Source organism: Bos indicus, chromosome 2, assembly GCF_029378745.1.
Source record: "Bos indicus isolate NIAB-ARS_2022 breed Sahiwal x Tharparkar chromosome 2, NIAB-ARS_B.indTharparkar_mat_pri_1.0, whole genome shotgun sequence".
Classification (NCBI taxonomy): domain Eukaryota; kingdom Metazoa; phylum Chordata; class Mammalia; order Artiodactyla; family Bovidae; genus Bos; species Bos indicus.
Window position 1 is genome coordinate 70,002,035 of NC_091761.1, and position 24,097 is coordinate 70,026,131.

Sequence of the window (24,097 nt, forward strand, 5' to 3'; positions counted from 1 at the left end):
TGTGAGTTTGAGCAAACTCAGGGAGACAGTGTTGGACAGAGAAGCCTAGTGTGCTGTGGTTCATGGGGTCACAAAGAGTTGGATTAACAACTGAACAACAACAACATATATACTATATATATATTATGTATAATATAAGCATTTACTATATAATGTGTATATATATGTATATATATAATGGAATATTATATATATATAATGGAACATTACACATATATAATGGAACATTACACAGCCATTAAAAACAATAAAATCTTAACATCTGCAACAATATTGATGGACCTAAGCATATCATGCTAAGTGAAATTAGAGAGACAAATGCTGCATGATTTCAGTTATATGTCAATTCTAGAAAATAAACCTAATGAACAAACAAAAAAACAGAAACAGTCTCAAAAATACAGAGAACAAATGGTGGCTGTCAAGAGGAGGGAGGAGGGTAAATGACATAGGAGGGGGAGATTAAGAGGTGGAAACTTTCAGTTACAAAATAAATGTCATGAGGAGGTACAATAAAGGAGTGTTAGTTGCTCAGTCGTGTCTGACTCTGCTACCCCATGGACTGTAATCTGCCAGGCTCCTCTGTCCATGGGATTCTCTAGGCAAGAATACTGTAGTGGGTTGCCATTTCCTTCTCCACGGGATCTTCCCAATCCAAGGACTGAACCCAGGTCTCCTTCATTGTAGGCAGATTCTTAATTGTCCTAGCCACCAAGGAAGCTCCCATACAGCATAGGAAATATAGTCAATAATATTACATTAATTTTGTTATTGACAGATGGTAACTAGACTGATCACTAACATAGATTTATAACTTTGTATTTATTATTTAAGCCCTGAAGAATATAAAAAGTGGAGTTACAAACCAAAATTATAATAATACCAATTTTTATATTTGCCCATGTGTTTACCTTGACTAGAGAGTATTATATTTTCATATAGTTTTGAGGTATTGCCTAGTATCCTTTTATTTCAACCTGAAGAATTCCCTTCAGCAATTTTTATTTGTAGGTCTAATGTTAATGAACTCCCTTGGTTTTTATCTATCTGGGATTGTCTTAATTTTTCCCTCATTTTTGAAGGACAGTTTTGTTCGATATATAATTTTGGTTAACAGGTTTTTATTCTCTCTGACCCAGCACTTATATATCATCCCACTGCATTCTAGCCTGAAAGATTTTTTCTGATAAATCAATTGATAGTATTATTGAGAATTCCTTGTATCTGACAAGCTGCTTCTTTCTGAGTGCTTTTAAGTTTCTCTATTTGTCTTTGCCTTTGACAGTTTAATTATAAAATGTATCTCTTTGGGATTTATTCCACTTGTAGTTCAGTGAGCTTCTTTGTATTTGTAGATTCATGTGTTGAATCAAATTTAGGAATCTTTTTTGGACTTTAGCTCTCCAAATAATCTCTTACCCGTTTCTTTCACTCTTATTCTTCTGAAACTCCCATAACGAGTATGTTGTTCCTTTAGATGGTATCCTGTATGTCCCTTTGGGTTTGTTCATTTCTCTTCCTTCTTTTTTATTTCTGCTCTTCAGACATGCTAATTTATTTTCACATATTCTTTCTTCTGCCTGTTCCAATTTGCTGTTGAAATCCTCCAGTGATTCAATTCAGTTCAGTCGCTCGGTCGTGTCTGACTCTTTGCGACCCCATGAACCACAGCATGCCAGGCCTCCCTGTCCATCACCAACTCCCGATGTCCACCCAAACCCATGTCCATTGTGTTGGTGATGCCATCCAACCATCTCATCCTCTGTCGTCCCCTTCTCCTCCTGCCCCCAATCCTTCCCAGTATAAGGGTCTTTTCCAATGAGTCAACTCTTTGCATGAGGTGGCCAAAGTATTGGAGTTTCAGCTTCAGCATCAGTCCTTCCAATGAACATCCAGGACTGATCTCCTTTAGGATGGACTGTTTGGATCTCCTTGCAGTCCAAGGGACTCTCAGGAGTCTTCTCCAACACCACAGTTCAAAAACATCAATTCTTCGGTGCTCAGCTTTCTTTATAGTCCAAATCTCACATCCATACATGACTACTGGAAAAACCATAGCCTTGACTAGATGGACCTTCGTTGGCAAAGTATTATTGTAATTCATTTATTTTTTTTATCAGCATCAGAATCTGGTTCCTCTTAATAATTTCTCCTGGGTTCAATCCCTGAGTTAGGACAATCCCCTAGAGGAGGGCATGGCAACTCACTTCAGTATTCTTGCCTGGAGAATCCCATGGACAGAGGAGTCTGGTGGGCTATGGTCCATGGGGTCACAAAGAGTTGGACACGACTGAGTGACTAAGCACAGCACAATAATTAATATATGTCTCTTTGTTGATATTCTCATTGTGTTTATTATTATTTTTTTTTTACTGAGTTCATTAGTTTTTCTTGTTTGTCTTTTCTTGAACTCTCTGAACATATTTAAAACAGCTCTGTCAATGTGTTTGTCCACTAAGTCTGAAGTCTGTGCTTCTTCATGGATGGTATTTACCAATTAACTCTGTTTTCTGATTTTTCATTTTGTTGTATGCCTTGTAATGTAATTTTTTGTTGAAAATTGGGCATCTGTAAAAATAGCATCTGCAGACTGGTTTTGTGCCTGGAAAGTCATTCACTGAGTAGATGGGCATGCCCTATGTGTAGGTATGAACTTGAAGTGCAATCTGAAATTCTTCTCAGGTCTTTTTTGAGCATGCATCTTGCTTGGGTTATATGTGACTTTCTATATTCCCTTTACACACATCTGCCTTTGAATGCTTTAATTTCTCAAACATTCTCATCTAGATTCTCCTTGGGACTTTACATGACTACTGTATGATTCCATATATAGTCTCTTGCTCAGGTATATGTGGGTCTATTGTACCCACCTCCACCCCCATAACTTTCACAAATAGCAGCTGCTGATCTTTCTCATCCAAGATCTGAGTCAGACAAGACAAAACCAGTTTTTCAGGCATCCCCCAGACAGGTTAGAACATTGTGAGTATCAGCTACTCTGCTCCTTTCAGTCCAAGGGTGAAAATTGGAAATTATGTCACTGTTTGCTTTAGACCAAGACCACACCATGGATAGAAAGAGTAGGGAAAGTTTGAATAACTATGTCACAAAGTTTCCTACCATTTTGAATGTGGACTTTTATTTGGATGCTGATTTGGTTGCTGTAGATTTTTCACTCTTTTCTAAAGCTTGTGTATTTGTTCAGTCAGTTCTGTTTTATCTTACTTTATTCATTTATTTTCATGGGGAAAACAAAGGCTTGGAAGTTCCTAGTTTGCTATTTTGCTGATATCACTTCATTTTTCCTATTTTGAATGAAAGCTTCTAGTACAGTTATTCAATCCATGTCTTACCATTTTATGTTGAACATTTGAGGGCAGATAACATTATTTCATTTTCACTTTCATGCATTGGAGAAGGAAATGGCAACCCACTCCAGTGTTCTTGCCTGGAGAATCCCAGGGACGGGGGAGCCTGGTGGGCTGCCATCTATGGGGTTGCACAGAGTCGGACAAGACTTGAAGTGACTTAGCAGCAGCAGCAGCAACATTATTTTAACCTACAGATCTCCAGACCAGGAGTGTTGCACAAAGGAGCCTCATGCACATGCAGATCTGAATCAAATGATGAGATTTGAACTTCAAGCTGTTACCACAATGGAATGAAATTTTTGAAAGAGGCGTGCATGTATTTCAAATGTGGCAGACATGAAAGCATTTATTAGAGGTTAGATGGCATTGGTCAAGAATTCACCCGCCATTGCAGGAGATGCAGGAGAGGTGGGTTCAATCCCTGAGTCAGGAAGATCCCCTGGAGAAGGAAATGGCAACTTATTCCAGTATTCTTGTCTGGAAAATGCCATGGACAGAGGAGCCTGGTGGGCTCCATGGGATTGCAAAGAGTCAGACATGACTTAGCTACTGAGAATACGTGCATAGTATGGTAGGGGTGCTTCCCTGGTGGCTCAAATGGTAAAAAATCTGTCCGCAATGCAGGAGACCCAGGTTTGATCCCTGGGCTGGGAAGATCTAGAGAAGGTAATGGCAACCCACTTCAGTATTCTTGCCTGAATAATCCCATGGATGGAGGAGCCTGCTGGGCTCCATGGGGTTACAAAGAGAGGGACACTACTGAGTGACTAACACATTCAATTTCATAGTGTGGTAGATCTTTTTCAAAAATGGTCAAAAAGAAATTTTCTCTTTCTTGAACATATATACTAGTTCTTATTTCTAGACTTGGGGTGTGTTTTACCCTCCCTTGATCAGGGATGTCTTTTAAACTTGCTTTGATCATTAGAATACTGTTGAAATGTTGTTCTTGGAGTACCAAGCCAAGGTCTCAGAAGATTTTCTATCTCTTACTTTCAGCCTCTAATTCAGCCATCATGTAAAGAATCTTAGGTTAAGTCACTGAACAGTAATAGACCACATGGAAATACAGGCTATATAGTGGAACACTAAGACTCCCCAGCTTAGCTTCAGCAAAGTGGCAATCTCATGCATAATACCAATCTATGGAGAAGGCAATGGCAACCCACTCTAGCACTCTTGCCTGGAAAATCCCATGGATGGAGGAGCCTGGTAGGCTGCAGTCCATGGGGTCGCTAAGAGTTGGATACGACCAAACAACTTCGCTTTCACTTTTCATTTTCATGCATTGGAGAAGGAAATGGCAACCCACTCCAGTGTTTTTGCCTGGAGAATCCCAGGGATGGGGGAGCCTGGTGGGCTGCCGTCTATGGGGTGGCACAGAGTCGGACACGACTGAAGAGACAGCAGCAACAGCAGCACTACATATTAGCCTTCCTCATGTCCTAACCAAACTGCAGAATCATAAGTAAACAAAAATGGTTGTTGTTTTAAGCCACCAAGATTTTTTTTGTAGGAGAGCTGGGAGGAAGAATGGTTATATGAAAATGCCACATTATTTATGAGACAATGTAATATATTTTCATTAATCTAACAGATTAAAAGCAGTTTTCATTTTTGTAGCTAACTTTAGAAACTAGCTCTTGTTTAAAATGAGACTCATATAATATGTCTTTTTCTTGTTAAATCTGCATGCTAGAGAGGAAAGGGCATATATTTTGGGGTTACAAATTCTGGGTATTAAATTCTATTTCTGCCATTTATCTGCTCTGAGGCCATATTAAATGAGTTCATCTTTCTGAGTCAAGGTTTACTATTCTGTAAAATAAAGATAATAATTCTGACATAGGTTTTTAAAAGGATGAGATATGCTAATATGAGATGGGACCATATATACCTGCATAACCTGTTGCTTAGTCACTTCAGTCGTGTCCAACTCTGTGCGACCCCATAGACTGCAGCCCACCAGGCTCCCCTGCCCCTGGGATTCTCCAGGCAAGAACACTGGAGTGGGTTGCCATTTCCTTCTCCAATGCATGAAAGTGAAAAGTGAAAGTGAAGTCTCTTAGTCATGTCTGACCCTCAGCGACCCCATGGACTGCAGCCTTCCAGGCTCCTCCGTCCATGAGATTTTCCAGGCAAGAGTACTGAAGTAACCTACATGATTGTATATGGTGATGCTGTTGTAAAACATAAAGTACAATTCCTGGCACACAGTAGGCATGTGAATAGTGGTAATTAATGGAACCCTTTACTAAAAGGGATATTTTTAGACATAGAAATGCATCAGACTTCAAAGGAAGGAAGCTATAACAGCAGACTGACAGATGTTTGGGTTATTAAGTTAAATAAATGAATAATGAGTTTATACTCATAAAGGAATTGGAACAGTGCTTGTGCACATAGTAAACCTTAAGTAAATGCTACCTAGTATTATTACTGTTGTTGTGGCTGCTATTACTTGAACAGGTGGCTTCACCTAACATCCCTTTTGGTCAAATCTGGGAGAAAGTGTTTATGTTAAGTTTGGCTTTATATCTAGGTATCTCATGCTGGCAAGCCATCTTTGGGACATGCTATGTCCCACAGGGGAAATGAATGACACTACAATTTGTATCCCTTGCCCAACAGATGTATCTATTTCATTCTAACATCTTCAGTTAACCTTGCATCTTCTCTACCTTAGAAATTTTTGGTCTTTGAATGAATTTAATAGTTTTATTACTATTACTATTATCTAAAAAACACAGACTTGGAGAAATGCTTAGTTGATAAAACTAAAATATTCCTAAGAATGTTCTATTTCTTTCCTTTCTTTTTCTCTCTTTTCACTAATTTGATAACTGATCATGTTTCAAGGAGTATTTGAAAAAAAATTCATTTGCTTTACATTAATTTAGTCACTTACTTTTTAGTTCAGGCATTTTTTAGTTTTAATTTGGTGCTGACATGTGGTTTTGACTCAATTGGTTTCATCTGCAGCCTCAGTTCCTTTGTATTTCTGGCCAAATATCCAGACTTTCTGACAGAATCAGTTACCTGATGCTGCATAATAAATCACCCTAGTACTTAAGTAACGTAAATAATCTATTGTTATTATTTCTTAGTTTCTGTGGGTTAGATATGCAGGAGAAGCATGACTGGGCTATACTAGGGATCTCTATGAAGTCACAGTCAGGTGTTAGCTGGGGCTGCAGTTATCTGAAGGACTGCCTGTGGCTGGAGGATCCTCTTCCAAGGTGACTCACTCATGTGGCTAATAAGTTGGTACTGGCTATTGGTAGGAGTTCTCAGTTCCTTTCCAGGCAGGTCATTTCACAGGACATCTCGAGTCTCGTAACAGCATGATGCCTGACTTCTCTCAGAGCAAAAAATCTAAGAGAGCAAGTCAGAAGCTTCAATGTCTATTGTGACCGAGCCTAAGGAATCAAACCATCACTTCCCTCATATTCTGAAGGTCTCACTAGCAGACCTCTATGGAGACTACAGAAAGGAGAGAATAGTAGAAGGTACTAGATTGTTGAATGCTATATCAAAGACTGACAACCACATAATCATCATGCTTCATTGAGGTTTCAAGAGTGGATCTAACTCCAAAATTCTGGCCAATCCAGCTGAAAAAAGGTTCTTTTGTATTTTATGAAACTACTTTCCTCCTTAACTTTCTTTAGAGCTGTTATTCTCAACCAGTGGTTCTCAATGAAATCCTCAATATCCTCTTTTATTTCAGAAAGAAGGGAGGAAGAGAGGGAGAGAAGTAAGAAAGAAGGGAGTGTTAACTACAAATTGGCACTTACCAAGAGCATTGCCAGTGATTGTACAAGGGAACTTGCCATCTGCCTCTGCAGATGAACCCTCTGGAGAGTGAACCTGTGCTCTTGCAGCTGTTGACTTTCAACAGCCCCTGAGGAATTCAGGGTCGAGTGAGGCATTCTGTGCTCCAGGGAATCTGGTGGGACAGGTCTTTAGATAGTTGGATGTTTTTAGGATCAGATTTTATGATCTCAATCCTTGCATCTCCTCTTATTTCTAGAAAAGTACTAAATCCCTGCATGGTGACATCAGATCCTCATGACTAGCAAAAAACCTTTTGTAAAATGAGGATTTAATGGTATTGAACTCCCCCTTTGCCAAAGTCTTATGTGTTGACCTTCCTCCCAGTGCCTCTTTGGAGCAATCTTTCAGAGTTATCTGGGGTATTGCCTCCCTGGCTTCAGTCCTCATTTTGCCCCAAATAAAACTTAACTCACAGCTCTCAAATTGTGCATCATTTTAGTCAACAGGAGGAAAATCCTATCTAACATTTTTGATCGTTGTTCTTAAAGTGTTCTGGAGTCCAACTGTCATACTGAAGATAGTGTTTTCCAGCATCTCATTTTGAAGGATCAGGCCTATTAATAATTTCCAAACTTAGAGTTCTTCTTCTACTGGCTGTATCAACTTGTTCCTTGGTATTTTTTTTTTTTTTTTTGACAGGTTCTCATACTGCCTTTATGATGTGAAGAGTGATATTTTTACAAATGTGATCTCTTTGGTTTAGATTTTCTCTCTATATACAGAAGATATTTAGTATTTCCCATCAAACACACAAGATGTGTAGTGATTAAAATTTTTGCCAGTGTCTGCCCTGAATATATATTGCTTTGGAAAAAAGCATGTATTTGCACTTGAAAACAAAGATCTACACTGATGGTGTAGTCCACAGTTTGGTTTTCCTTTCGCCAAACTGGTCAAGTTTTTCCTCTAAATTATGTGGACTACAAGCCTCCTCATAAAGCACATAAATGTTTTTAGGCAAAATAATCTAATGAGTAAGAGCCTGGACTCTGGCATTTACACCTGAGTGTGAATCATGGTTCTGCCAATTACAAATTGGGAGCTTTTGGCGGGTTATTTAAATTTTCTATGCTTCAGTTGCCTCATCTATAAAATGAGATTAACAATAGAACTCATTCTATAAGGATTATCAGTTCACCCTGGTCCTTTAAAAATCAGTTTTGAAAAGGAAACTATCAATAAAACAGCAGTAGTCATTCGGTTAATATGTGAAGTGAAACTGTTTCAGGAAGAGGGAACCCTTCCTGGGCCCGAAACTGGGCTCTTGTGTAACATTCGGAAATAAATTGTCCGAGGAGACACATGTGCTGACAAAGCAAGAGATTTTATTGGGAAAGGGCACCCGGGTGGAGAGCAGTAGGGTAAGGGAACCCAGGAGAACAGCTCTGCCACACAGCTTGCAGGTTTTATGGTGATGGGATTAGTTTCCGGGTTGTCTTTAGCCAATCATTCCGACTCAGAGTCCTTCCTGGTGGTGCACGCCTTGTTCAGCCAAGATGGATGCCAGAGAGGAGGATTCTGGGAGGTGGTCGGACATGTGGTATCTCCTTTTGACCTTTCCCGAACTCTTCTGGTTGGTGGTGGCTTATTAGTTCTGTGTTCCTTACCAGGACCTCCTATTGTAAAATAACTCATGCAAATAGTTACTATGGTGCCTGGCCAGGGTGGGCAGTTTCAGTCAATATGCTTCCCCTAACAAAATGGTATAGGAGAAACTGCTTTGAAAAGCTAAGACCACTCTGACAATATTCTGAAAACATACCTGTTTGTATCCTTCATGCAGATGAATTCAGACAACTGCTACTCTGGGAAAACACCTAATTTGTCACACTAGTAGATGTATCCAGTACAAAATAGCATAGATAAACTTCAGCTCTGACATACTTCAGAATTTTTAAACATCAAATTCAATATTGAATGGAAATCAAGTTTCACTTTTTGAGAGAAAAATTAGGTCTTTGTCTTTGATGTCTTCATAGATCCAGGGCTTTCTATGGCAGTGGGGTCCTCTTTTAATAGAACACTTCTGTCAATTGAAAAAAAAAAGAGAGAACATGAACCTTAACAATATAAGAATTTTTAATTTATAAAGCATTAATATACAGAATTTCTATGCTAATAAAATATTATATACATTAAGAATATATGCAAAGAATATAAAATTTCACATAATGAATGAAAAAAAAAGTGGTTGCCATTTTTCTCTGTGTATTTCAATGCATTATCTTGTGCAAATGATAGGATATACACATCCTACTTGGGAGACAGCTGCTTACTCTTAATTGAATAAGAACAAATGGCTGATCAAAACAACAATGAGATACTACTACACACCCATTAAAATGCTAAAATCTGAAACAAAGACAACAGGAAATGCTGGTGAAAGATGCAGAGCAAAGGAACTCTCATTTATTGCTGGCAAGAATGCAAAATGGTGAAGTCACTTTGGAAGACAGTTTGACAATTTTTAACAAAACTGAACACGGACAGGGAGGCCTGGCATGCTGCGATTCATGGGGTAGTAAAGAGTCAGATACGACTGAGCGACTGAACTGACTGAAACACAGTATTATTACAGGATCTAGCAATCAGGCTCCCAGGTATTTACTCAAATGAAGTGAAAACTTATGTCCACACAAAAACATGTGTATAAATGTTTATAGCAACTTTATTCGTAATTACCAAAGCTTGGAAGCAACCAAGATGTCCTTTCATAGGTGAATAGATAAATAATCTGTGATAATCCATACAACGGAATATTATTGAGCAATAAAAAGAAATGAGCTATCAAGCTATAGAAAAACATGGAGGAAACAAATGCATTTTGCTAAGTGAAAAAAGACACTTGGAGAAGACTGTGTGTGTATGATTCTGCCTGACATTCTGGAAAAGGCAAAATTACAGAGACAGTAAAAAGATCAGTGGTTGCCAGGGTTTCAGATGGGGGGATGGTGGGAGAGTGGGTGGAGGAATGAATAGGTGGAGCAAAAGCAGTATAACTATTCCATATGACACCATAATGGTGGATATAGGACATGCATTTGTCAAAACCCAAGGCAAAAGTGAACTGTATGGACTTTTCCTAATAATAGTATATCAATAGTGGCTCACAAATTAGATATACCACAGGAATGCAACATGTTAATAGGAAAACCTGGATGTGGAAAGAGGGGGACATAAGATATCTGTTTGCACCTTCTGTGTAATTTTTAAAATAAACCTAAAATGGTTTTAAAATAAAAACTATTTTAAAAGTCTATATTCAAAAAATAATTAGTCACTTTGACTGATTTGACTTTAGTGGCTCTTTGAGAACAATATCAGACATTAGAGTGAAGTCTTCAGGGATCATGTTTACAAAATGGTAAGGAAAGGCCTGTGTTTTCCAAACCTTCTGTTCGAGGTGAAAGTCTGTGTTCCCTTTCTGGAAGGACTTTGAAGCAGGCCAAATTTGAATCTGTGCTCTAATACTTATCATCACATAGCCATGAGCAGTTCACTTAACTGTTATCTCAGTTTCCATATCTGTAAAATGGAGACAACTGTACAATGTCTAACCTTATAGGATTAATATAAGGAATAATTCAGGAGACATATGTAAAAAACTAGCTAGCACGAGGCACCAATGAACCAACAGCTTTTGTTAGGAAAACCCAAGTAACTATGTCCTAAGAACTATCATTACATATTCTACCTTAGCTTATACACTTATTGAAATTAAGACTCATGATGTCTATTAGAAATTCTCTCAATGACACTCAACTTTACTGAAGCATAGGAAATAACTGGGAACTGTAATAGTTCTAAGAAATGAAATAAAATGAGGCTAATGTAAATAAAAAAGAGTTACCTACTGGCTTTTCCCAATTAATTAGCATACATTCAATTATTCATACCTTAGGGAACTCATTTAGGCAATCAGGTATCCCATAAATATTCATCTTATTTACCTTCAGTGTCTCTGTCATTAGGATTGGAAATTGGCAGTGTTTTCTCAAGATATTTCACAACTGGTTGCTTTGAAAAAAATTACCTGGGACTCAACTCGTATGTCATTAACAGTGAAAATGATCCGCCACAAGAATGCTGAATTAACAAAGGGATGCTCAGTCCTCATTGTCGCCCATTGGCTCAGGCATCCATCCTCTGAGACAGGAGCGCTCTCAGTGGGTCGGCAATGGGACTGCAAAGGTGCCATTCTGACCTTCGGCCACTAGCATGTGCTCTTGAATAGTTTTTCATGGCAGTCAGGCCCTGGGCCCAAAGGAATGGAGAGGCTACACCTCTGGTTCTAATTTGTGGAAGAGGCAGAAAGAATGTGATTTATAAGTGTGAAAGCAGTGCGCCACCAACGCAGACATGACCTCATATAAGGAGACTCTTCAAGAGACCAAGATTGGCAGAGACAGCATTAGCCAAGGGGAATATGCCATCAGGATGGGCCACATAATTTGCAGGACCCAGTGCAAAATGAAAATGCAGGGTCCTCTGTTCAAAAATTAAGCATTTCAAGACAGCAACGGTGGGGTCCTTCTGAGTGTCAGGCCCTTTGTCTCTGTGCAGGTTGTACTCTCGAGGCTGGCCCTGTGTGCAATACAATGATACTTTCTTCTGAACTGCCTGGCCTCAGACAACAAAACAAGGCTGAGTGACCCTCCCTGGTTTTTAGGAAGCCAGTTTTGCATTATAGCTACTATCTATGAGTGCTTATTAAAGCCAGGTCCTATGCTAGGCTCTGACATTATCTCTAACCCTTAGGATATGCCTCCAAAATAGACTTCAGTGTCTCCATTTTAAAGGTAAAGAGATTATTAGAGAGAACAAGTGACTTACACAGAGCACAGAAGTGACTGAATCAGGGTAGAAACCCAGGTTTGTCGCTCTGCCTTCAAAGCCCATGTGCTTCTTATATGGATCATGTTGCTAGTGTAAAGTAGGAACTTAGAAACATCTGAAATATAGCATGGTGCTGTTTGGGGGGTAACTTTTCTATTTCCAATCATTTTATTTACCTTTAAAGATATTGCGGCACTCCTCAGTTCCCCTCACCAAGTTGAGCACTCCCTTCTTCCTGTGATAGGAAACACTGCAAAATAAAATTTACAGAACAAATTACAAGTGTGGCTTCCACCTCTTGCCCTCCAGGCTGCAGACAAAAGCTCTTTTCATTGTGTCAGCTGAATAGTATAAACTAACAGGACGATTTAGTTTCCAAGAGGAGCCTAGTCTAAACGTTTTTGATTCACATTTGAAATAAATCAATATGGTACAGGACGGGTCATGAAAGACCCTTTGAGAAGGGAAAGGTCTTCAGAATATAGAGTAGGTCCAAGTTTTCCTCTAACTTTCCCACTCACAAATTGTGTAAAAAACAGGAGTTTGGGGGTGGGAGTGTATCATGGAATGGCATTTTGAGGGTCTTTTCTTGCTTAATGGTAAGGAAACAATTCCAGAATGTCCCCACCTTCCGAAAGGAAGGCTCCTTTTGTTGGAAGCTTAGCTACTTTGGTTGCCATGAAGACAGAATCAGTCCAAAGGACCTCTTTACGCTGTGCTCCTGTTGGAAGCCATGGCCCCTCGCAGCCAACAAACAGCATGAGTGGTCCAGCTTTCCCAAAGCTCCGCAGCTCATTAGAGCCATCAGTTAACCCCCTGCCCCTGCCCGTTGCCTACTTATTGTAATTAATTTTATGGCCCCTTTAAAAAAAGAGAGAAAAGAAAAGGGAGACCTCTACATTTTATGCTACATTGCACAAGCAATTGAAAGTTGCAGGGAAGGAAAAAAAAAAAAAAAATCCCAGCACCAAATGTTTAGCAGTCTTTTCTTCTACTTTAAATGAGCAACCTATTTAAATCAATTATCGGCTCAAAATGAGCAGGCTGATCTAATTAGTCTTGGCCCCTGGTGGGTTAATGAATGAAAGGGAGGTGTTGGGTAGATGTGGGCTTTCTCTGGAGTCTTTGGAACTGACCACACTAACATAGATCCCTTCTGGGTTTCTAACTCTTACCAGGAAGAATTATAGAAATAAATAAAGAGAGGCAAAGGGTGAGAGAGTAGAATGAGAGGCACAGTGGAGAAATATTAGTTCCATTAGCAGAATGACTAAGCATTGCATGGCATATTTTCAGCCTGTGTTTTACTAGGCACTGATCATTAGTGTTTGATAAGTAGTTCAGAATTGTAAATAAATCAATTTGTGTTTTCTTTAAGCGTGTTTGAAATGGAACAACGTATTGACTTCAGAGGAAAACATGCTGGTGAGTGATAGCAGCACAAGCCCTGAATCTTTGCACAAAAACCTCCTCCCTCTTCCCAACCTCATATCCAGCCCTCTATTCAATCACAATGGCACAGGGAATTAACATATGGTTAATTAGGGAACTAATATAAGGAAGCAGGAGTGGGAAATTGATCAACAATAAGTTTGTGACTGTTGGACTGGAAGGTCTTAAGTTTCCCATTTTTTTAAATACATCTTTGCGAGTATTCCTCTGAGCAAGGAAATAGATATTTGCTTTTTGGGTTATGACATTTCTTACCCCAAATGTTAACTCTCTGGTAAATGTTACAAGTGTTTACAGTTTGGGAATCTGATGTCTGTAACTTTTTGGGTTACTCCTTTCTAATGGAAATTACATGGGTCTTGAAGTCAAGCAAACCAGCTCTGTTTCTGAAATGTGTGACCTTAAGGAGCATTTTCCCCCCCTATCTCTGACCCTCAACTGTCTCATCTTTAATATGGAGACAATATCACTTGGTTGCTCTGAGAACTGAGATGATATCTGTAAGGTGGCCACTATGTATGCCCTATGTCTCTCCTTTGAAGAGTGTACCTAAGGATGTTTTGGCAAAAGGTAGAAGAGTTCTTATATTTTTCAAAATGATGCAACAGGATGTGAATCTTTCTGTGTTAATTTTCACTTGAATGTGATCACTTTTTTAAAGACACTACTTGAAGAAATGTAATAGTGAGTCTCGGGTAACCAAACTCTTGCCTCCAATTGAGGTTGAAGAGCAAACAGAGAGACTCCATAAATGCCCTGGTATTTAATGAAGATAGCCAACAAGTATTTCTGCATTATAAAAATGTCAATGACAAGCTGAAAATAACCAACATTGCCATTAGATTTTTAGGAGGTCAGTCATCATGGGATAGAATAGGAGGAGGGGTGAGTTGGGTGAAGATATTCAGGCTGCCTGAGCTGAGTCCATGATGGAAGGAGGTAACAGCCTGAGGAACTGGTCTAATACATACCACTAGATATGGAAGAACCACTCTCCATAACTCCTCTGCCTAGTTCTCCTTCCTGACCAGTTTTTATTTCATCAGGGTCAGACTGTTTTAGGGAAAATCGAATCATCTTTGAACTACAAACTGATTATGTGGGCTTATATGGCAAGACACTTCTTAGCTGCAAAGCAGCTATACTCTTTCAGATATTCCTAAGAACTCAGTCTTTAATCAGTGAAACGTCCAGATACATTGCCCTTTACAGAAATCAAAACCCTACTGTTTAATGACCACTTGGAGATATCATGATTCTTTTCACCCATTCTTGGCATCTTATCATCCATTGCTTAAGACTAAGAAGTCTCACACTGAAACTACAAAATCACATTGGAAATGAAAGTTTTGCAGACTCTTATGTGAACTGGATTTTGGCTTTGTGGGGCAAAGAGTGGGTGTGGGAGCATTCAGGAGCACATATAAAGGAATGGAAATAATTTGCTATTTTTAGAGACACAGAAAGACACAGAGAAAAAAAGGGAAGAAAAAAAATCTTTTGCAGCCAGGGAATGCAAACTTTGTAGTTCATCATAGTTTCAACATGGGTTCTTACAATGATTTATTCAATTAACCTCTTGCCTGTAACCCCCATCTTTAAATAAGCAGAATCTGAGAACAACAATTATAACTTTGCTAACGAGAAACTGGGTAAGTATTAAGTGTTTAAAAATCCCACTATTGGAGCCTGGTAATTTTTAAACATATAATTACCTCTTTTATAATACTTTGATTAGATTAAAATTAATGCATTATTAAGTCATGAGATGTTCAACCATCTAGACCTCTGTATAGACACAGATAGCAATTCCTTTATTTCCCCTTCCCCAGGTCTAAGTTAATTAAATTCCCTTTAATTATAATTTACTAAAAAGCTTCACTTTTGCCACTATTATGTCTTTTGAACTTTGAAATTTGAAAAAAAAAAAGGGGGGACCTTAAAATGGTCTTTTACAGGAGAAATGAACTGTCAGCGAATTCAGGCAAAATTAATTATTTCAGCTTGATAAACCTTTTCATCTATTTGACTCCTTATACAGAAAAGCCAATTAATAATGTCAAACATGCTTTGCCTCCAGGGACCTGCAAGTTCTAATGAGTCTGTTTACTGTGGAGTGGCTAGCAGAATGAGCTTCATGTAGAAATTTTCTAATCGCGCCACACCTGTCAAGCTCAGTCATTATCTGTGTACCAAGGGCAAACCTCATTTTGTCAGTAGTGGTTTTCGAAGAACTAACAGATGCCTGGGGGAACATGCAGGACTGTCCGCCAGTAGACGAGTCACTTAATTACCAATCAGAGCAGCGGGGTGAATGCCTAATGTTCCTTAGTCCCGACCTTCCTCATCCCAACTCCACGTGCCCATCTTGTCAGCGACCGGGGACCTCGGTCTTTCTCAGTGCTGAGTGCTCGTCTACCAGGACCTCTTTCTCCTGTGTGCTTTGAGGTGATGATTGATGAAATGGGTCAATCAGGGGCCTTGGACTCCACCTGCCCTGGAGCTGATAATTGTTTGCTTGGTGGGGAGGAGCCTGTAGGGGAGGGTGTTGACATAACCACCCCTAAATGAAACCACATATTCCTTCTCACTTTCCATTTGCCTCCTTGACTTGCAGGAAGCCCAGATATACAAACTTGACTGCAGGCAGAGGCCCAGCATTCGGGGAAGTATTCATACTTCAGAGCAGTGCTTCTCAAGCTCTGATGCACCTATGAGTCACCTGGGGATCTTGTTCAAACTATTTTCTGATTCAGTGAGCCTGGGACCTGAGATTATGCATTTCTGACCAGTTGAAACTGGATGCAACAAGGAACATGAATCATATACTGAGGCCAGGGTTGAAACTAGCGGTCTTAGACAAAATGCTAAGCCTTTTTGCACCTTCGAATTCTCACTACTGTAAAATATTCAGAAGATTCAGTGTTTCCCTGTTGCCTTTAGAATAACAGACAAAATCCTTCATGCTTACAGAAACCACAATCTTCCCGGAACACCTGGAAAGCTTAAACTGTTTATTCTCCCCATCCCTGAGAAAGGATGATACCGTCCGTCTACTCTGAGTTCTGAAGATCAACACACTTCTCCATGCTCTTGTTTGAAGAGAATTTGTCTTGGCTGGGACCCCATCTGTAGCTCTTGAGGTAATTTTGTAGTACTGCATCATGCCTGAGAAGGACTGACATTGAAAGAGAGCCTGGAGAGGCAATCAGATTCGGGGATCAGATGTCCAAGGTCCTGAATTCAAAATGGAAGTCTGCCATTTGTGGGCAAGTCACTTATTCTTGCTCTGGCTCAGTTTCCACTTCTGTAAAATTGAGGGATAATATCTAACTCACCTGTCATGATAGGGATTAGAGACAGACTGGAATAAGTGGTAGATATTTATTACTATGCGTTGAAGTAATCTGCGGAAGGGCTTTGACGTTAGGTAAGTGCCATCCATGTGCAAGACATCAGTACTTTAAATTTTCAATTTATTCACAGGTGTTTTTCTCTGTTTTCTCTGAGAAATGCAGTGTCACTGGGCCATGGACTTAAGGTCTAAAAGAAACCAGACAATTCATATAAAATTAGGCAGTGGGCTTTGAGGAAATCAAACATAGTTAGCCTGTCCTTTCATTAGCTTTATTTCCCCAGGAAAACTGTGCTTCTGGAGAAATGTCATTGTGTAGCTGATTCAGCCAGAGCCTTCTAATTTCTTAGCCCAGGAAGTAAAAGAAAGCTGGAAAATGGAGGGTGATTAATTCTGTCAACACTTTACTAGATTGCTTTCTATGCTGCCCTCCTGTTGAATATTGGGCACAGAGATGGCTAGATGCCAAGGGACTCTTCTCTCCTCTGTGTATGCTTCAGTTAAGCTGGCATTGTTGTGTTTCCCTTAGACCTTTAGACTGTTGGTCACCAGAAAAATATCCCTAGGCACTTTGCAATGATTAAAAAAATTTTTTGAGCAGTATTTCACATTGTCCTTTTTCAATATGTGGAAAAGGCTTAGTCCATTCTTAAGTATGATGTTTTTCCATATTGATGTCAATTTGTTTACCAAAACAATAAATTGCCACCTCTTATTTTATGATGTTAAGAGAGAATTAGGCATTGATATGGAAACAAGTCACTTGAGAGACGTGTCTTTTGGGTCAGAAATTTTCATACAGTTCTGTGAAGCCCTAGGTTTCCCAGGAAATATCTTGCCATCTCAAACAGGAGGGAGCAAATGAGGAGGTGGAGCCACAGGATTCCCGTCCTAGTTTCAATCAAGTCTGCTTGTATCTTTTTTATATATTGGGATTTCATTAAGACTTTATGTGAGAAAGGGCAATATGACTTTTAAAATGTTGAAAATCACTGCTGTAGTTCAAATTTCAGTGCTAACAGGGATGTCAGATCTTAAAACTTCAGGGTCCTCATCCCTCAACACCATGTCTTTGCTTACCACAACCAGAATTGCATATCATGTCCTAATACAGAGATTCACAGCCTCCCCATTATCCTGATGAGCTTCATGCTTATGGAAAAGTCTACAGAGAATCCACAGTTCATTATGATGACATCTTTGCTGATAAATAGCTATGGCGGAGGTTGTCCATCTAGTTTCCCTCTTTGTATCATAAGGGACACTAGAGAAAGTGTAGAACATATGTAAAGGACATGGCTAGCCCACTTTATTCACATTGATGGCAGGCAAGAAAGTTATTTGGGATTCCAAAATTCTGTTTCCCATCATAATTTTAGTACTGCCAAATGCCCTTCTATATTTTAATGGAGAACTCATTTTTAGGGACATTCAAGTTCTCAAGGCAAGAATACTGAAGTGGTTTGCCATTCCCTTCTCCAGTGGACCACATTCTGTCAGACCTCTCCACCATGACCCGACCGTCTTGGGTAGCCCCACATGGCATGGCTTAGTTTCATTGAGTTAGATAAGGCTGTGGTCCATGTGATCAGATTGGCTAGTTATCTGTGATTGTGGTTTCAGTCTGTCTGCCCTCTGATGCCCTCTCTCAGTGCCTACCATCTTACTTGGGTTTCGATTACCTTGAAGGTGGAGTATCTCTTCACAGCTGCTCCAGCAAACTGCAGCTGCCGCACCTTACCTTGGACATGGGTTTGCTCCTCTCTGCCACTGCCCCTGACTTTGGACATGGGGTAGCTCCTCTCGGCCAGCCACGCTTCCATGCCATCGCAGCCACCGTGCCGCGTACCATGTGAGTTATGGACGGATGTTGGCGGCACTGTACAGGAAACAGGAATCAAGACCATCCCCAAGAAAAAGAAATGCAAAAAAGCAAAATGGCTGTCTGAGGAGGCCTTACAAATAGCTGTGAAAAGAAGAGAAGCAAAAAGCAAAGGAGAAAAGGAAAGATATACCTTTTTGAATGCAGAGTTCCAAAGAATAGCAAGGAGAGATAAGAAAGCCTTCCTCAGTGATCAATGCAAAGAAATAGAGGAAGACAATAGAATGGGAAAGACTAGAGATCTCTTCAAGAAAATTAGAGATACCAAGGAAACATCTCATGCCAAGATAGGCTCAATAAAGGACAGAAATGGTAGGGACCTAACAGAAGCAGAAGATATTAAGAAAAGGTGGCAAGAATACAGGAAATAACTGTACAAAAAAGATCTTCACAACCCAGATAATCACGATGGTGTGATCACTCACCTAGAGCCAGACATCCTGGAATGTGAAGTCAAGTGGGCCTTAGGAAGCATCACTACAAACAAAGCTAGTGGAGGTGATGGAACTCCAGTAGAGCTATTTCAAATCTTGAAAGATGATGCTGTGAAGGTGCTGCACTCAATATGCCAGCAAATTTGGAAACTCAGCAGTGGCCACAGGACTGGAAAAGGTTAGTTTTCATTCCAATCCCAAAGAAAGGCAATACCAAAGAATGCTCAAACTACCACACAATTGCACTCATCTCACAAGCTAGTAAAGTAATGCTCAAAATTCTCCAAGCCAGACTTAAACAATACATGGACTGTGAACTTCGAGATGTTCAAGCTGGCTTTAAAAAAGGCAGAGGAATCAGAGATAAATTGCCAACATCTGCTGGATCATGGAAAAAGCAAGAGAGTTCCAGAAATACATCTATTTCTGCTTTATTGACTATGCCAAAGCCTCTGTGTGGATCACAATAAACTGTGGAAAATTCTGAAAGAGATGGGAATACCAGACCACCTGACCTACCTCTTGAGAAACCTGTATGCAGGTCAGGAGGCAACAGTTAGAACTGGACATGGAACAATAGACTGGTTCCAAATAGGAAAAGGAGTATGTCAAGGCTGTATATTGTCACCCTGCTTATTTAACTTATATGCAGAGTACATCATGAGAAATGCTGGGCTGGAGGAAGCACAAGCTGGAATCAAGATTGCTGGGAGAAATATCAATAACCTCAAATATGCAGATGACCACCCTATGGCAGAAAGGGAAGAAGAACTAAAGGGCCTCTTGATGAAAGTGAAAGAGGAGAGTGAAAAAGTTGGCTTAAAGCTCAACATTCAGAAAACGAAGATCATGGCATCCGTCCCATCACTTCATGGCAAGTAGATGGGGAAACAGTGGAAACAGTTGCTGACTTTATTTTTTGGGGCTCCAATATCACTGCAGATGGTGAGTGCAGCCATGAAATTAAAAGACGCTTACTCCTTGGAAGGAAATTTATGACCAACCTAGATAGCATATTGAAAAGCAGAGACATTACTTTGTCACCAAAGGTCCATCTAGTCAAGTTTGGTTTTTCCAGTAGTCATGTATTGATGTGAGAGTTGGACTGTGAAGAAACCTGAGCATTGAAGAATTGATGCTTTTGAACTGTGGTGTTGGAGAAGACTCTTCTGAGATCAGATGAAATCAAGCACATTCAGGGTGGTATGGCCATAGACTGGAGAAGACTCTTGAGAGTCCCTTGGACTGCAAGGAGATCCAACCAGTCCATCCTAAAGGAGATCAGTCCTGGGTGTTCATTGAAAGGACTGATGTTGAAGCTGAAACTCCAATACTTTGGCCACCTGATGTGAAGAGCTGACTCATTGGAAAAGACCCTGATGCTGGGAAAGATTGAGGGCAGGAGGAGAAGGGGCCGACAGAGGATGAGATGGTTGGATGGCATCACCGACTCAATGGACATCAGTTTGCGTGAACTCCAGGAGTTGGTGATGGACAGGGAAGCCTGGCGTACTCTTTGGGTCACAAAGAGTCGGACACAACTGAGTGACTGAACTGAAGTATTAAGGATTTTCAAATTGTGCCTATAGACTTTATACATAGAACATTGAACTTTCTGTGACTATGGAAGACTTCCCCCTTGTGTAGTTGAAAACTACAGATTTCAAAACTTGACAGAACTGTATTTTGTTCTACCATTTACTAGAGAGATACCTTAAGTAAGCTAGGTAATCTTAATACTCCATTTCTCCCTATATTTCTGGAAAAACAGGTCGTGTCTATCTTTTCCCATCATGATTGAGAGCCAGCCTATGTTTGTAAAGATATTTTGATCCAATCTGAAATACAGTGGGGTTTCTGATAGGGAAGAGTGTTTCAAAGTTGATTTCAATTCAATCTAATGAAATTCATTATTCATTTACTAAGCACCTATCTTAGGGCAAGCACTATTCAAGGTACAGTGAGCATGACATACAGAGGTGAGTCATATATACACCCTGGAGCAGAGAGATGCAGACCATAGCCAAGCTGGGGTAAGGGCTGCACTAGGAATTACACTCTGACACAATGAATGACTGACTTCACGTGCTATAGACCTTCACTAAGACCGGGATGTTTCCTCAACTGCTCCATTCCCTCCATTTTATGGGGAATAAGCCAAGGTTCTGAAATGAGGATAGCCTTAGAGAAGGTCACATTTCTTTGTCCCCCAGATTATAACATTTTTTCTTTTCATATAGGTGGCACCGTATCACACCATCTGATGCCCCATCCTGGGCAGTTGGCACTAACTCCCTATTCATTTATGCTTTAAGTCCACCTTCTTTTAGTAAGTCTGGAAGCTTTTCCCACTTTTTAAAAGAATGTACCTCTCACTCTTCACAGCTTTCCCATTCCATTACCATATCTGTCCAGGTCTCCTAGAAAGCCCATGAGTACTTCAGAACTCGACAGAGCCCTGTTGTTAGAAAGAGCTGGTGGAAGTTAATGTTAATTTCTTGCTGTGTTGTCAGTTCTGTGACCTCCCAAGGAGAGAAATTCTACACCTCCTTTTATCAAAGCAACTAGGAAGCTGGAGGCAGAGGATTTACAAGCTCAGTAGAGGAGAAACTCTGCCTGGGGATGCCATGGTGAGTGGTATTTAAGTTCAGTGTCTCATTATCTTCCTAGGACAGAACTGAAATGCTCACACTCATGCTCTGGGCTATGACTCTCCATGAAGTTTGCTTCTAGAGAAGATTTCAGTGCTGCATTTCTTGGGAAGCCATCGCTTGCTGAACTTCTTCATTTTGATGTAAAGACCGTAATACCCAGGCTATAAAAGTGTATAACATAGCTTATCTTAAAGAAAAAGAAAATGACTGAAGTATAGTTGATTTACAGTGTGTGTTCATTTCTTCCTAACAGCAAAGTGACTCAGTTATACATGCATATAAAACTTAAGCCTAACTTTGAGAAATGGAAAGTATATCATGGAAGTAGGGATGATATTTATTTATTTATTGGCTTTATTATAGGCTAGATACTTTGTAAAATTGTGAGGATTAAGAAATGAGAAATTTATGCAGTTATGATGCAGTAAAGAAGACCTACAAGAAAATGTGGGCTGGCATTCCAGGCTGGTAAGTGAAATAATAATACGAAGTTCAAGCAGTGCTGGCATAAATGTATCAACAAAAACTTCATAGAGGTGGTTAGAAGTAAATTGGATCTCTAAGGGTGAGTGAAGGTTCTCTGGGGGCAATTTCAGACAGAGACAATTTCCTGGGGACTCTCAGGCCTGACAACTAGACATTTAATCCTAAAATCCCATGGAGCCAGTTGGTTATTGAAGACCTTAAGGCAATATCATGATGTTTTAAGAGCAGACTCCAGATCTGATGGCCTGAATTCATACCAACTCTTAGGTAAGTTATTCTGTATAAATTTTTACCTCTCTGAGCCCCAGTTTCCTCATTTGTAAAATGGGTATAATAGTAACTTTCTTGTAGATGGTCATGAAGATTAAATGTTACAGGTAATCCACATTAATTGCTTAATATAATTGCTTGGTGGTTAGTATACATTATCTATATAGTGTCATTTGTCCTTCTCATATTCAAATATCTTTATGATTTCATTGTTACAGTGCCTGCTAGTAGAACTGATGGTGTGTTAAGCAACAGGGATCAATTATCTTCCTGACAAAGTGTCATTATCTCATGGGCCCAGATATAGTCAGAGATAGCCTGATCTCTTAGCAATATTTGCCATGGATATGGGAGGAGGAATGCCAGCATATATGCTTCTTAGTTGTCATTCTTTTCTGTAGGCCTCTAGGAGGTAAGAACTGGAATAAGGAAGCCTCAACTGTGTGAATGTCAGGGGGAAGCAGCCAGTAAAGGGGGATGTCTGGATAGAGGAAGCAGAGCACCAAGAGGATCAGGACAGCTAGGAAATGCTCGGGAGGTGGATTGGGAAGGATGTAAAGCAGACGATGGCATTCAGAAAGCTAAATTTACCAGTTTTAGGAGATTTAAAGCTAGGGTGGTGGCACCAAAGAGGGAATTACTGATTTTTTGTGGGTGAAGGAAGTATCAGAAGTGTCAGGTGATGTCATGCCTCATTCATTTGTTTACTGAGCTCCTCCTAAGTACCAGGAAAGATCATGGCAAGCCTTTCATGATGCTTATATTTTACATACATGAAATTTACATACAATCATTACAAATTACCTATAAAGGAGTATGTAACATGTAAGATGTTCTAAATGCAATAAGGAAAAATAAAACAGCATAAGAGGAGAGAGAGAATGGTGAGAGGGATTCCATTCTGAGAGAAAGTTTAGGGAGAGCCTCTCCAGTAAAGTAACTTTTGAGTAGAGATCTGGAAGAAATGAGAGTATGAGCTGTGCTGATATCTGGGGGAAGAACACTCCTAGCAGAAGGACTATAAGTGTAAATGTGGTAACCGGCCCCCAAGAAGGTCCCAGAGACTGTTGCCTCCTAACGCACATGCCCCAGTGTAGTCCCTTCCGCCTTGAGTAGAGCTGATCAGTATAACCAATAGAACATCGTAGAACTAGGGTTGACTTCCAAGGTTTGGTCATAAAAGGTATTGCAGCTTCTTTCTTGCTCTTTCTTTGAGTACTCGCTCTGGGGGAAGCTCACTGCCATGTCATGAGGACAGTCAAGTCACTCTGTGAAGGGGTCCAAATAGGGAAGAACTGGGACTTCCTACCAATGGCCAGTATCAACTTGTCAACCATATGCATGAGCCATCTTGGAATCAGATCCTCAAGCCTTCAGAGACTGTAGCTCTGGCTTATTTCTTGGCTGCAACCTCATGAGAGATTCCCATGCCAGGACCATCCAGCTAAACTCCTCTCTCACTTCTGACCCACAGAAACTGTATGACATAATAAATGCTGATTGCCATTTTAAGCCATTAA

General features: G+C 40.0%; 2 long non-coding RNA genes across 3 annotated transcripts; one reads left to right on the top strand and one right to left on the bottom strand.

Annotated features, from left to right (window-relative positions):
* Positions 1 to 8,555: 8,555 nt before the first annotated feature.
* LOC139186381 (uncharacterized) lies at positions 8,556 to 12,864 on the bottom strand. Of its 2 annotated transcripts, none has more exons than XR_011569924.1 (3): positions 12,566 to 12,864; positions 12,221 to 12,294; positions 8,556 to 9,234 (listed from the first exon to the last, which is right to left on the bottom strand). It is a non-coding gene; the product is annotated as an uncharacterized lncRNA (long non-coding RNA). The 2 variants fall into 2 exon arrangements; XR_011569929.1 differs by having other exon boundaries at positions 8,556 to 8,824; positions 8,971 to 9,234; positions 12,221 to 12,864.
* Positions 12,865 to 13,390: 526 nt separating this feature from the next.
* Positions 13,391 to 22,275, top strand: LOC139186389 (uncharacterized). Its single transcript, XR_011569934.1, has 3 exons — positions 13,391 to 13,469; positions 16,470 to 16,639; positions 21,838 to 22,275. It is a non-coding gene; the product is annotated as an uncharacterized lncRNA (long non-coding RNA).
* Positions 22,276 to 24,097: the final 1,822 nt, after the last annotated feature.